The sequence below is a fragment of the Tenrec ecaudatus genome, chromosome 7, assembly GCF_050624435.1.
Source record: "Tenrec ecaudatus isolate mTenEca1 chromosome 7, mTenEca1.hap1, whole genome shotgun sequence".
Classification (NCBI taxonomy): Eukaryota; Metazoa; Chordata; class Mammalia; order Afrosoricida; family Tenrecidae; genus Tenrec; species Tenrec ecaudatus.
In genome coordinates, this window is record NC_134536.1 from 133,910,963 (window position 1) to 133,926,840 (window position 15,878).

Here is a 15,878-nt window from a genome sequence, read left to right on the forward strand (position 1 = left end):
ATAAAGCACAAAAAATCTTGAAGAGAATTTTTAAAAAAGTGATTTAAAAGCTTGCATGGAGTCCCCATTGCCTGTAGAATAAAGTAGCTTGCTGACAAAAAAAAATCAGCATACAGGAAGATAATTGACTTTCTGAATCTCTAAAGCAAGAGACTACCAATCCAAATAATCAAAAAGTGGCCTGAAATTATTTAGATACAAGTTAAAATCAAGGAAAGACACAAATGGGCTATTTTCTGCTGCTTGAAGTCCTTTCTGATGTGACTGACACAAATTAGATCGATTCAGACTCTCAAGGCTATCCCAAGAAAGCCTGGGATGCTAGTTTGAACTCATGAAGTACTCTGAAGCTCAGTCTAAGTCTGAGCAGCAATTCATGGCTGCTGAGGTAATTAGTTTATTGTGCCAACCTGGTTGATAAACACGTGGGGTTAATTGAAAGGCTGAGCGATAAATGGCTCAGGGAGCCTTGCCTTTCTAGTTCTTGCGTCTCTTGCTTTCTGATAGTCGGACTAGGGTGCAGCTGCCTTAGCCAGTTCCCTGCATCAGCTGGTAAGGCTCACTTCCTGCAAGACATCCCCAAGAAGAAGCTGCATGGACCTACCCAGATGCAGACCTGAGTGCTGGAGCACCCATGTGGAGACCCCTGCCAGTGCTGAGATGCTTATACATTTACAGATTCAGCTTCCCTCCTGTAGTTGGTATCAATGCATGTGTTTTGTGAGATGGAGAAGGACTTTGTGGATTGGTGTCAGACATATGGGTTAATGTTGGACTTGTGGGCTTGGGCAGCACTGGGCTGAGATGTTTTCTTGATGCACACTTAACCTTTATATAAAACTCTCTCTTATACATGAGTTTCTGTGGATTTGTTTCTCTAAAGTACCCAGACTAACACAGCTGCAAACATTCTTCTAAAATCAAAGCTTAACTTTTTCTAATTATAAAAATAAATGTACAGGGTTGATTGTTTTAATATGGGGCTGTTTCATACCATACCTGAAGGGTAACCAAGGGCCATGATATTAGGAGTCCCACCAATCTCTATCCACCCAGTCACCCTGGGACAGAGGGTTCAGAAGAAGGAGGGAACCCAGGGAGGAAGTGAGATATATGATAGGACATTGAGGAGATTGTAATGGATGAGTTGAAACAAAATGTAGACGAATTGTTGAATGTAAAACTGATGATTTGCTCTATAAATGATCACCTAAATCACAATAAAGAACTTAAAATAAAACCATCAACATTCATGGCTACTCATTTAGAAAATAAAGAAAACTTTATTGTCATAATTTTTCAAACCAACAGAACAGAGAGAGGCCATAGAGCCTACCAGTTACTAATATTGAACCAGTCATTTACTCAGAGCTTCTTGGCAGTGAAAGTAACTGGGGTGGGGGTGAAAGAGGCAGTTAGGTAACTCACATTGCCCATGAGGAGAAAGTACATCAGTCTCAAGCATGGCTGAGTATTTCATGACATTTGACTCAGAGAGAAAATTCTCGGGTGTTTTCTTTAAAAAACAAATACAAAAAAACACACCACCCTCTTGTCTTTATGGTGGTTTGGATGAAAATGTACAAATTCATTTTGCATTCAACAATGTATATGCATATTTTTGTTTCATGCCAATTTTCCTCCCACCAACAGCACTCTTCCCACTTCCTCCCTCCCCGTCCCGTCCCTCACTGCTCTCTAGTGGATGTGGACACATAGTGAGCCTAAAGGACAGGGTAGGACTGCCCCTGTGAGTTTCCAAGACTGCAACTGTTTAAGGAAGAAGAAAGCCCTGCCTTTCTCTCACCTAGCAGCTAGTGCTTTCAAACTATGGACCTTGAGGATCAGAGATCAACGTGTAACCACTAGCCACCTAGGCTCCTCCCTAGCTGCCCCATTTGCATTTGTCCCTCTGAGCTTTGTTTGGTGTGAGATGCTGTCCTTCGGGACTCCGATGGTTGATTATTCCTCAAAAGCGTTATTGTTCAGTTTACAGGCCTATTTGGCTGAGAGTCGATTCCCAGGGTGGACTCAGTTCTAGGTCTGAAGGGTGTCTAGGGGCCGCAGCCACAGTCTTCAACAGCCCCTATCATACCAGTAATTTGGTATCTTTTATGATTGTGAATTCTGTTCTACATTTTCCTCCCATTCTATCTAGGGCTCTCTGTGGTGCCAATCATATCGTAGCTGGGCACCATCTAGTTCTTCTAGTCTGAGGGTGGTGAAGGTTGTGATTTGTGTAGCCTCTAAGTCCGGTGGACAGCTTCTTGTCCTTTGTGTTCAGATAAGGAATGCAACGTGATATCACGCAGAACAGCAGCAGCCATGAATTAATCCACTGGCAAGTTGTGGAAGCAACAAGGGGTGTGGAAGAACTGTTATCTTAGATTTCCATTTTCTCACCAACATTTCAAAGTCCCTTTAATATGACTTCTAGAATCCATCAATGTAAGTAGAGGATATATGGTATGATAGGTACAACAGTCTGGGAGTGAAGAGCATGAACTTTAGAACCAGCTGCCTGGATATGAACCCTGTTTCTATAACTTATTGTTAATTACTCAACTTTTCTGTGCCTTAGTTTCTTGGTGTTATAAAATACAATACTTAATAATATCACCTACCTCAATGGTTTATTATGAGACTTAAATGAGTTAATGCCCATCATGCATTTTAAATACTACTTGGCACATAATAGGCATCAATATTATTACAGAAAATGCTAAAATAAGATTAAATTAAGGCCAGGATACTAATAGACAGAGGGAGGGTACTTAAAACTAAGGGCTTGAGGGAAGCTTCTGGAGAAAGGATATCTCTGCTTTATCTAAATATCTGATCTACTTAACTGTTGTATGACCTTGACCAAAATACTTTAAATTTCTCATTGTAGATTTTGTATATATTTCTGCTATATAAGGGGTATAATGGTATTGTTGATACAATAAGCTGTGATTTACAAAATGCAGTGAAACAATACATGAGGATTAGATGAGAAAATGTACCAGAGCATGATATGTATAATAAATTTTCCTCTTAGATCTGGTAGAGAACTCAATGAATTACTCATGCATTGAACCGTGTCCAGTTTTGTCAATGAAATTTTTAGAAATAGTTGTATATGAATACTAACTCAGATCACAACAAAACTTCCTGGTAGAAATGTTCAGTGGTCAGCACTGGCTTAGCATTACCACCTTTATCTTTTTTTTTTTTTTTTTTTAATCCCAGGGCATGGCCTCCAGTCGCCTACCAAAGAGTAGATTTGTTATTCTAGGTACTTTAGAGAAACAAATCCACAGAAATGCATATGAAAGAGTTTTCTATAAAGGGTAAGTGTACATTAAGAAAACATCCCAAACCAGTTCTGCCCAAGCCCACAAGTCCAACATTAATAACCCATATGTCCAACACCAATCCACAAATTCCTCCTCCATCTCACAAAACACACCACACACAACAATGTCGACTGTAGGAGGAAAGCTGAATCAGTGAATGTATAAGCATCTCAGCACTGGCAGGGGTCTCCACATGGGTGCTCCAGCACCCAGGGCTGCATTGGTGCAGGTCCATGCAGCTTCTCCTTGGGGATGTCTTGCAGGAAGTGAGCCTTACCAGCTGAAGCAGAGAACTGGCTAAGGCAGCTGCACCCTGGTCTGACCATCACAAAGCAAGAGACCCGAGAACTAGGAAGGTGAGGCTCACTGAGTCATTTATATCACCCACCCTTCAATTAACCCCACATGTGTTTATTGGCCAGGTTGGCACAATAAACTAACTCAGTAGGTAAATACAATATTTTTATTTCCTATTAGACAGAATTGACTACTCCATCATCATTGGTCCCGTTCCACTTATTTTACAGAATTCTATTATAGCATATAGTATATTATATTTCTAGTACCAGAAGGATCATCTATGTTGGACAGGTTCAGTGGAGCTTCCAGACCAAGACAGAAGAAATGCCTATCAACCTACCTCTAGAAAATAGTCAGTGAAAATCACCTCTCCTCCTCCTGCACTTCCACGTGGAAAAAAAAAAAAGAAAATCACATGGATCACCATACATATCAGATGGCACGGGACTGGGCAATGCTTCATTCGAATGTATAAGGAGTCAGCATTATTAAAAGAAAGACGTGCAAGGTGCACTGAAGGTATTCGCGAAGAACAAGGCTCCAGATGTGACAAAATGCCAACCGAAGCTGGTGAAACCCTGGAAGCACTCACTTGTCTATGCCAAGGAATTTGAAAGACAGCCACTTGGCCAATAAATGGAAGAGAGCCATATTTATGCCCATTCCAAAGAACGGTAACCCAGTAGAATGCAGAAATTATTGAACAATATTATTCATATCCCATGCAAGTAAATTTTTGCTAAAGATAATTCAACGACAGTCAGCAGTCACCAACAGGGAGCTACCAAAAATTCAAGGCAAATTCAGAAGAGGATGTGGAATGAAAGATATCATTGCTGACATCAGATGAATCTTGGCTGAGCAGAGAATACCAGGAAAGATGTTTACTTGGGTTTTATTGACCATCCAAAGGCATGCAACTGGGTGAATCATAACAATATGAATGACGTTGAGAAGCATTGGAATTCCTGAACATTTAATTGTGCTTATGTACATAAACCAACACGTGGTTGGTTGAATAGGACAAGGGAATACTGTATGGTTTAAAATCAGGAAAGGTGAGAAGTGTGTGTCAAAGCATGCCACCACATGTATGGTATCCGTGTGCTGAGCAAATAATCTGAAGAGATGGAGTATGTAACAGCGATTGGAGGAAGGGCTATTGACAACCCTTGCTATGCAGAGGAGACAACAGCATGAGTTGAAGCCAAATTGGTGGCTGCTGAGACCATAAAGCATTATGTGGTTATCCGGTGCCATCAAGTAGTGACCCCACGTGCAGCCGAGTGGACACTGCCCAGCTCTATTCTATGCTGTCATCCCACGTTCAGGCCTATTTGGCAGGCACTGTGTCGGTCTATCTTGTTGAAGGTCGTCCTCCTTTTGCTGGCCCTCTACTTTATCCAGCTGGATGCCCTTCTCCAGGGACTGGTTGGTCCCTCCTGACAACACGCCCAAAGTACTTAAGGTGAAGTCTTGACATCGCCACTTCTAAGGGAGCATTCTGTTTGTGTTTCTGAGACTGATTTGTTTTTCTAACAATGACATGAGGTGACTAAAAGCATTGTGGCTTTCATCAGGCTCACCTTAGTCCTCAAAGGGACGTCTTTGCTCTTCAGCACTTTAAAGAAGTCTTTGTACAAGCAGATTTGCCCAAATGCACTGCTTAGTTTGATTTCTTGACTGCTGCTTTCATGGTTATTGATGGTGAACCCAAGAAAAATGAAATTCTCGACAACTTCCATCTCTATCTTTAATACGATATTGGTCCAGTTTTGAGGACTTTTCCCCCTCTTAACATTGAGTTGCGATCTAGTGAGATGCCCTGATCTTCATCAGTGAATACTTCAAATCCTCTTTTCTTTCCCCAAGCCAGGCTGTGTCTTGTGTATTTCACAGGCTGTGTCTTGTGTATTTCACAGGTTGTGTCTTGTGTATTTCACAGGTTGTTAGCAAGCCTTCCTCGAATTCTGATGCCACATTCTTCACACAGCCCAATTTCTCTGATTATTTGCTCAGCGTACCAACTGAATAAGTAAGGTGACAGACCATGACACACACCTTCTTGATTTCAAACCACACTGCATTCCCTTGTTCTGTTCTATAGACTGCCTCTTGGTCTATCTAGTTCATTATAGTTGCATTTAATTTCATTTATACCTTGCTTTGTTTCAAAAGGAATCTTGGTGGTGTAGCGAGTTAAGCATTGGACTGCTAACCTGAAAGTTGGAGGTTCAAGCCAACCATCCATTCCTGGGAGGAAGATGAGGATCTCTGCTTCTGTAATCATTTATTGCCAGAGAAACCCTTGGGAACTGTTATAATCTGTCTTGTAAAATCACTACGAGTCCAAATTGAAGAGGGAGATACACAAATAATATCTAACTAATTAACATAAATTCTTTTTTAAACAAACCAAACTCACTGCCACTGAGTCAAACTGTTTCATAAATAATCATCATATGCATGGCATCCTAACAGGGTCCTCAATGTCTGGAGGCATAATGTAACATTTGAAGTGTGTTGTCATAAAGTGCATGAAGCTAAAATCAAGTTGGGGGCATTATCTAGGAATTAATGTCGTACTCAGATAGCCACTCTTCGTCTTATCACCTTCTTTGTTAGGGAAGTAAACCAAAGTTTAGGAAAGTTATGTAGCTAGTTAGTGGCTAGAGCCAAGAATAGAATCTCACATTCTCATTAACCAGTTCAAGACCCAATTCACTATATTGGTCTGTGTTTCAGGCCCCAACAATTAGGCTTCTCTCTACTTACTACTTTGCAGAAGCTTTTACTACTGGTCACCAGTCATGTTAGTGTTGCTAAATCAATTACTGCTTTTCAGCCCTTGCTATGTTTGTGGTCTCTGATTCTGTTGAAAGGAATTCTGGTGGTGTAGTGGGTTGTGTGTTAGATGGTTAACCACAAAGTCAGCTGTTCAGGTCCACCATCTGATCCTTGGTAGAAAGATGAGGCTTTTAGTTCCTGTAGAGTCATATCTTGGAAACCCAGAGGCAGTTCTACTCTGCCCTACAGTGTCAGTAGAGTCAGAAATAACTTGAGTTACAAGAGCTTTTTTGTTGTTGTTGTTTTTAATTCTGTTGACTTCTTTTCCATCTCAAAAATCTTTTCTACCTTCACTTTGGAGGCATTTCAATAGCCGGTGGTTGTTGGTAGGCGCCATCAAGTCCATTTTAGATTCACAGCACCCATGGGACACAGTAGAATTGCCCCATTAGAGTTTTCTAGGCTATCATCTTTATGGTAGCACCTCACCACGTCTTCCCCTGCAGATTCACTGGGTGGGGTTCGAACAACTAACCTTTCAGTTAGCAGCTAAGTGCTTAATTGTTGCACCACCACTGGCTCTCTTCACTAACCTAGTTCTGCTTTCTCGCTGCTCACTCTTCCCCAGGCTTTTTTTGTGCACGACTTATCTGCTGCCCCCTTGTAAAGATTATGCTCCCCAGGCATAACCCACGGTGTTCTGTTATTTCTCTATTTTCTACCTGATTAATAACACCCTGATCATGATTTAAATGACCAAGTATAAGGTATTATTTTCCAAATATATCTTTTTTAACCCAGACCTCTCTTCTCTTAAGACACATGGGTGATCCGACTGCGTATGGACATTTTCCCCTGGAAGGGGAGTCCCATCGAGTTACATTCACATTGCTATCGTCTTTGTATACTTCTTTTACAGATCTAGAGAGTGTAGCCAGCAGGGAAATACCACTGAGTGGTGTGGGGGGCATGTCTGATCTCTTCGGGTGACACAAAGGGAAGGTGAATTAAATTCCACATTTGCCAAAGGACGATTCCTTTGAGGTAGTGGTCAGACATGCTTTGACCCTCGAACCTTCTTTACCTGATTCCAACACAACTGCCCCTCCTGCCACATTTCTGCTTCTCTACTGGGTTTGATAATTCATTGCAATGACCACACAGAACACACACAACTCACAGACAATAATTAACCATTATGGAGTTTATTAGGGAAGCTAACAGGTTACACATGAGGACCAGAAATGGCAAGGATACAGTTCTTTTGTCCACAGTATTTCTTCTCAGCTGTGCCATCAGACATGTCTGTCCCTCTGGCCTTTGACCTCTCAGCCACTTAGCCCCTTGGCCTCTGCCCTGCTCTTACAAGTGTTACAAAGCTTTTTCCACACTGATAAATGCCCAAAGGGCATTCCCACTCTGCAAGGCAGCCTCCTTTCTGAAAGCACTCAACTTGTTCTGTTCGCTGAGAAACTCGATATTCTGGCTCAAGTTGCCACTGCCACTTCTCTACCCAGGCACCTCAGACCAGCTTCGCTGTGGTTCCTCTTCCTTGACAGCTGACAGATAACCACTTCATGCTTTGGAGATGACTCACTTTATTATATCCTGTGGAATGGCAAAAGTGAACAAACCCCTTGTATTGGTCCCAGACAAACTATTTGCATGCTCCCACTAGGTTATTTGGATAGGAGAGTCAAAGCAAGTAATTCAACTGTGCAACAACAGCCTTAATAAAACCTACTGCCATCTGGTCAATTTTGACTCACAGAGATGCCCTATAGAGTTTCTGAGGCTGTACATCTTTGTGGGGCAGTCAGCCAATAAAGGAGAGATCGGTGGGTATGAACTATGAATTTTTTGGTTAGCAGCTTAATACCAAACCCACAGTGATCACCACCAGAAACCACTATAGTTAACCAACCTTTGTTGTTGCTGTTAGATGCCATCAGGTTGGCTCCAACTCATGGCAACTCTATGTACAACAGACCAAAACCCCGCCCAGTCTGGTGCCATCCTCACAATTGTTATGTTCTCGCCCACTGTTGCAGCCACGTGTGAACCCGTCTTGTGGAGGGTCTTCCTCTGTTTTACTGACCCTCTACTTTAATAACATGGACTGGTATCTTCTAATAACAGGTCTAAAGTACGTAGATGAAGTCTTGCCATCTTTTCTTCTAAGGAGGATTCTGGCTGTACTCCTTCCAAGACTGATTTGTATCAATATTCTCCACTATCGCCATAATTCAAATGCATTGATTCTTCTTTGGTCTTCCTTACTCAATGCTCAACTTTCATATGAATGGAGGCCAATTGAAAATACCATGGTTGAGTCAGGCGTACCTTAGTCCTCAAAGTAACATCCTTGCTTTTCTACACTTGAGAATGTCTTGTATAGCAGATTTACCCAATGCAATGTGTTGTATGATCGCTTGACTGTTGCGTTCATCAGCATTGATTATGGATCTAAGCAAGTTGAAATCTTTGGCATATTTTTCCCTATTGATCATGATGTCATCTATTGGTCCAGTTGTGAGGATGTTTGTTATCTTTACATTGAGTTGTAGTCCGAATTGAAGGCTGAAATCCTTGATCCTTATCTATCTGCACGTGCTTCAAGTTCTCCTCACTTTCAGCTAGCAAAGTTGTCACCTGCATATTACAGGTTATTAATAAACCTTCCTCCAAATGTGATGCTATAGTTTTCATCATATAGTTCAGCTTCTCTGGTTATTTGCTCAGAAGCAAATAGATTGAATGAGTAGGATGAGAGGATATAACCCTGATGCACACCTTTCCTGGTTTTAAACCATGCAGGGTGCCCTTATTCTGTTTGCACAACTGCCTTTTGATCCATGTACAGGTTCCACATGAGCATAATGAAGAGTCCTAGAATTCCCATTCTTCTCTTCAATGCCCCACACAGTTGATTATCTTAGAACGGGAATCAAACACAAGTAAACATCTTTCTGGTGTTCTCTTCCAGCCAAGATCCATCTGGTATTAGTAATGATACCCACCCCATTCTCCACTCTTCGGAATTCAACCTGAAACTCTGGCTTCTCCCTGTCAATGAACTGCTGCAACTGTTGTTGGTTGATCTTCTGATTCAAAATAGCCAATACCAGTCCATTTCCGCTCACACCTAGAATGTTGATTTTTGTGTTCCATTTCATTTCTGTTGACTTTGTTTTCCTAGTTTATACTTCCTACATTCCAAATTACAATTATTAATTGATGTTTTCCACTGTTTCTTCTCATTTTGAGTCATGTTCTTAAGGCTTTATTCACACAGCCTTTGCTCCATCAATGTCATTATGGCCAACTCTACTTTGAGAAGGCAGCTCTTCCTCAGTCATATGTTCAGTACACTATCTCTGATAGGTCTTGAGTCGGTTAACAATATTTTGGTGCTGTCCGAAAGGTTTTCAGTGTTAATTACTCCTAATTGAACAGCCTAGTCCTTCTTCATAGTCTATTCTTAGTCTGGAAGCTCTGCTGAAACGGATTCACTTTGGGTAACCCTTCTGGTATTTGAAATACTGGCGACTTAGCTTCCATCATCATGTCAACACACAAGCCACCACAGTATGACACTTGGTGCACAACAGCTATAGGAAACAATATTGTCATAGTAAAGGTGATGTGCAGCAGAATGTAACATTAGAGAACAATATCATTTTTATCTCATGCAAGTAAAATTTTCCTGAAGATCATCTAACAGTCACCATAGTACACTGGCAGGGAGTTGCCAGAGGTTCAGGCAAGATGCAGAAGAGGATGTGGGACAAGGGATATCATTGCTAATGTTAAGAAGGATTTTGACTGAAAGCAGAGACTACCAGAAACATGTTTGTTTTATAGACTGTGCTGATATTCAACTGTGCGGGTCATAATGAACTATGGATATCCTTGAGAAGAGCAGGAATTCCAGAACATTTCATCGTGCTCATGTGGAACCTGTGTGTGGATCAAGAGGCAGTTGTGAAACAGAACAAGGGCACACTGCATGGCTTAAAACCAGGAAAGGTGTGCTTCAGGGTTGTATCCTCTCATCCTACTCATTCAGTTTGTTTCCTGAGAAAATAACCAGAGAAGCCGGGCTGTATGAGGAAGAATGCAGCATCAGGCTCGGAGGAAGGCTTATTAATGTGTGATAGGCAGATTGATTACAACCTTGCTTGCTGAAAGTGAGGAGACTGGAAGCACTTGATGAAAAGTAACCTGAGGGGTAGGTTCATTTCCAGATCTAATGGCCATGGTGTCTATCTGATCAGTAAGCTGGTCTCTTTTGTGATTGTGAGTTTTTTCTACATTGTCTCCCACTGTAACCAGGACCTATTAATGTGACCCTTTCCAGAGCAGTTGGTATTAGAGTAGCCAGGTATCATAGTTATTCAGTTCTTTTAAAATTTTATTTTAATAAATCATTTTATTGGGGGCTCTTACACTTCTTATAACACACACATCAATTATATCAAGTACATTTGTACATATGTTGCCATTATCATTTTCAAAATATTTTGTTTGAGTGCTTGGCATCAGCTCTTTTTTCCCTCCACCCCACCCTCATGGACCCCTGATAAATTATTATTTTCGTATTTTACATGATCCCCTGTAACCCTTCACCTATGTTACTATTGTTCCTCCCTCCCCTGGGCAGGGGGTGGTGGTTATACATTGGGTATTGTAGTCAGTTCCCTGTTGCTCGCCCTTCTCCCCCCACCTTCCCCCTACCCTCATGGTATCGCTACTCCCATTGCTGTTCCTGAGGGGTTTATCTGTCCTGGATTCTGTGTGTTGAGAGCTCTTATCTCTACTAGTGTACATACTGTGGTCTAGCCAGATTTGTAAGGCAGAACTGGGGTCATGACAGTGGGGGTGGGAAGCATTAAAGAACTAGAGCAGTGTTCTCAACCTTCCTAATGCTGCGACCCTTTAATACAGTTCCTCATGTTGTGACCCCCCCAACCATAAAATTATTTTTTGCTAATTCATAACTGGAATTTTGCTACTGATAAGAATCGTCATATAAATATCTGATATGCAGGATGTATTTTCATTGTTACAAATTGAACATAATTAAAGCATAGTGATTAATCACAAAATACGTAATTGTATATTGTGAAATACTTATTTCTAATGACAAATAAATGAAATGTTGTCTTCAAGCATGGTGTAGCATGGGTAACAGTCTTCACACCAGGTACTTGTATATGGGCATATCTGTCTGTGGGCAACCTGCCAGGAGTTGGATAGAAGAGCATTGTCTTGGTTCTTAAGATCATCAGAAATATGTTTTCCGATGGTCTTAGGTGACCCCTGTGAAAGGGTCGTTTTACCCCCAAAGGGGTCCCAGCCCACAGGTTGAGGACCACTGAACTAGAGGAATGTTGTGTGTTCAGTTTGTACTGTGCTGCATCTGTCTTGCTCTTTCCTTGTGACCCTTCTGTAAAGGAATGTCCAATTATCTAGATAGGCTTTGGGTGTCCACTCTGACCCCCATCATTTGCATCAATATATATTTTTGGGGGGTCTTCTGATGCCTGATACCTTATGCTATCAACACCTCATGATCACACAGGCTGGTCTGCTTCTTCCATGTGGGCTTTATTGCTTCCCTGCTAGACGGTTGCTTGTTTAACTTCAAGCCTTTAAGACCCCAAATGCTATTATCTTTTGATAGGAGGGCACCATCAGCTTTCTTCACCACATTTGCTTATGCAACCATTTTGACTTCAGCGATTGTGTCGGGAAGGTGAGCACCTCAGAATGCCGGTTATTGGAACAAGTATTCTTACATCGAGGGAGTACTTGAGTAGAAACCAAATGTCCGTCTGCAACCTTAATACCTAACATTTAAATATATGTAGTAGTTATTCAGTTCTTACTGTTGTGGAGATTAATGTTTGTATGGTTCATTAATCCACTAATTGTTTCCCAGGGACTTTCCATTTTTCATTGCTTTTCTTTCCCTGAGGAGCCGTGGGGATGTAGTGATTACACGTTGGGCTGCTCACTGCAAGACCAGCCATTCAAAACCCCCAGCCACTCCTTGGGAGAAAAGAGTTAGTCTTGGAGACTCACAGAGGCAGTTCTACTGTGCCCTAGCCGCTAGGAGCAGGAACTGACTTGGAGGCAGAGAAGTTGGGTTTTTGGTTTTAGATGGCTGACCACAAGCTTATAAGACTCCAGTTGCTACTCACCCACGTAGGATGCAGAACGTGGTCTTTGTGAACTTTGTTATGCTAATAGAACTTGGTGTCCCTGATCTCTCAAGCCCAGAGACTCATCCTTCAAGAAGTTTGGTTATATCTAAGTATCCATAACTTTGCCTCCTTCTATATACTCCATCACACTCATGGATATATTTGCAGTCAAGATAAATACAAATGCACAGATATCCTCGGTCAAGCCAATGTATATTTGCATGGACGCACCCACTCTTCCTCTCATGCCTGTTCAGTGTGCACGCTTATGTAAGCTCCTACTCATAGACCACCACTATTCCATTCTCCTAGAAAGAGGAGGCTTTCCATTTCCATAAAGATGTAGTCTAGGAAAACAGGGGCATTTCTATTCTGTCCTGTAGGATCGCTACACATATTTTAATCACATCAGCCCTAACACCTATAGTTTCCTTTACATGTCAATGTCTTGGTTAAGGCTAACACTGTCCTGTGTAGTCATGCTATGGCATCCCAACTGTCTCAAGCCTTGTTCTTCCTGCCCATTTCACTCCCTTCACCCTTTGTCTACAATTACTTCCTTCCCAATGACTCTTGGAGTCTTTGGGCTGCTAACCTAAAGGCTGGTGGTTCTAGTGTGCTATGATGTTTCTGAAGAAATGTCTGACAATCTCCTTCCAAAAATTCAACCACCGAGAATCCTAGTGAACATAATTGTCCTGACACACATGATGTCTCTAGGAGTCACAGTCAACTCAACAACCACAGACTTACTCTTACCCCCTTGCCAATTCCAACATTCCACGTGAGCCAGGCTCAAGCCTAACTGATTATCTAAGATGCGTCCCAGTGCAACTTGAGGTCAGCTTCCTCCGACTCTTAAAATCCATAGTCTTAGCTAATCTCGCTCTAGTGCCTTCTCTTTTATTTATTGATTTTTTGCCTTCTCTTACAATAGTTATTTTTAGTTTAATGAGCTTCACAGCTTGCAAAGCATCTTTATACCCATTATCCCATTTCAGGCTGATAACTCTCCAACATGGGCAAGACTGTTATTAATCCCTCCGTGTATAAAAGGAGGAAACAGAATCTCGGGAACTGAGCTACTTGCCCATCACCGTTAACGGGGCAAATGCCAGCTAGGGCCTAATATTCAAATTCAAAGTTCACTCCGTCACAGCCAGTTGTTAAGCGAAGCGTGACTCAGCAGCCCCTGACACTCACGACGGACTCCTCTAAGAACGCTTCTTGAACTTCGCAGAAGTTGTTTATGGAGTCCCCGCCAATTTGGACGAGGCCTCCCCTCCCTTCACAAACACGACTTGGAAGCTCGCGGCCACAATCGCGGCGAAGCCCTTCCCCTCCGCAGTGACGCGAGCGGTGACGCCATACAATTACGTGTGAGGTGCCTCGCTCTAAGCCGGGTGCCGGTCGTTCAGACACACCCTGGGGGCTCCGCTCGAGAAGAGCAGCGGGTCAGACCGGTGGGGAAAGGCCGCCGAACCCCACCGAGGGAACCATCAGGCTTCCGGCCTTCCGCCCTGGGCCGCCCGCGGCCGAGCGGCGGCTACGTGACGCCATTGCGCAGGGCGCGTGCGCGGCCACGGCGCTGTGCGTGAGAACGGGCGCGCGCCGCGGCGGCGGCGGCGACGACGGCGGCGACGGCAGCTGCCGAGGGGGCGGTGGCTACGAGGCGGGCGCGGAGCAGGCGGAAGGAGCATCAGTGGCGGCGCTCCGGTCCCAGAGGAACGTTGTTGGGGTGAGTAGCGGGAGGCCTCGCGGGAGAGGTGGGGCCTGGCCTCACCTGCTGCGCGGGCGCGGGGACGCGCGCCCCCACGGTACCCGCGCGCGCCGCCCCACGCCCCTCTACCGCTTTTTCCGGGGGCGGGCCAGCCGCGGGACGGGGCCTGACGAGGGTCAATTCCATGACCGGGGGCACCCCGGGAACCCGAGCGAGGGGCCAAGGGAGGCCATTGCGTTGTGTGGAAGGTGTCTGGGGTCTTGGGTGGCCCTGACAGGCTCTCAAACAGAAGCATTGGAATCCCGGAGAAGCCCAGGGCCCGAGAGCAGCCTCATCCTGACGGAGAGCTTGTCCAGGACCCAGAGGATCCCGGGGCACCGGGGTGGTGGTGCGGAAAGTGGGCGACTCTGGGGCCGTCGTCGGCCCTGCGCGGGCCAGGCTCCGCGCAGGAGCCGGTTGTTATGGTGAGAGTTGTGAATCAGTGCCTGCGTGCGTCCTCAGACACACCCACGACCTAGGGAAGGCTAGCTGTCAGTGCCGACGCGACACGGGGCCACCAACCTGTTGCCCTTAGTTTACAACTTCGTAGGTGATAGGCACGAGCTTAATGCACGAGTAGAACTTCAGCTGCGTGCCCTCGACATTTTTATCACGTTGTTGCTACCGATTTTGAGGCCAAGGGACCAGTATCCAACCTCACGTTTAAGTGTCTCAGACACACATTCGAAGTTTTATGTCCCACAGCCATGTGATGCTTTTGCCACTGGGAGAGCCCAAAGAGTGCGGAAGTCTTGTTTTTCCTTGTTCTCTTCAAAAGTGCTGCAGACGTGCTATTTTCTAGGCAGAAAGCACAGACTCTGTCCAACGTGTGGACTAGGAAATGTGGGTGATCAGCGCACTCGGTGTAAAGTGCCACCAATCATCAGCCGGGGGCCCGCCCCTCTGTACACTGGACACTCTTATGGGTAGATGTGTGGTGCTTACCATCACAGGCACCTCCGAGGACCTAGGAGGAGTATTGGAAATGAAAAACGTCAATCTTTTCTGCTTTTCTTCGTAAGACAATACCTTGAACTGGCAAGGAGATAAAACTACAGAAACTTAATCTTGATGGCTACAAGAAAGACGGGACAAAATTATGTTCTCTTAAGTTTTCCTTTAGCATTACAATTCTTTTGATTTCATTTTAAAACCGGGAATCTGTGAAGTTAAAGTGTCCTAAGGTTCACACTTCTTAGAAGTCTGAAAAGCTTTGCTCTGTAACTCGTAGTATAATCAAAACCCAATATACAGTGCTTCTCTGAACTGTAAGTTTTTTGGACAAGAATTGTGTATGTTTTTTTCACTATATCTCCAGCTCCTAAAGAAGTATTTGACATGGAGTAAGCAAGCAATTGATACATGTTACATACCACAGTGTGTCTAAGTAGAGTATCTATGTATGCCAAAACAAACAAACAAACAAACAAACAAACTACCATGGAGTTGTTTGTGACTCATAGTGACCCTATAGGGCAGGATAAA

The 15,878-nt window shown here is 43.6% G+C and overlaps 1 protein-coding gene across 2 annotated transcripts in view; it reads left to right on the forward strand.

Annotated features, from left to right (window-relative positions):
* The first annotated feature begins 14,097 nt into the window (after positions 1–14,097).
* The window catches only part of BTBD9 (BTB domain containing 9), a 512,908-nt gene continuing 511,127 nt past the window's right edge, over positions 14,098–15,878 (forward strand). The window contains exon 1 of one of the 2 annotated variants that reach the window (XM_075555166.1): positions 14,098–14,372. The gene's annotated coding sequence lies outside the window, so the exon portion shown is untranslated. The remainder of the gene's footprint in view (positions 14,373–15,878) is intronic. The other variant, XM_075555167.1, reaches the window with a different exon arrangement.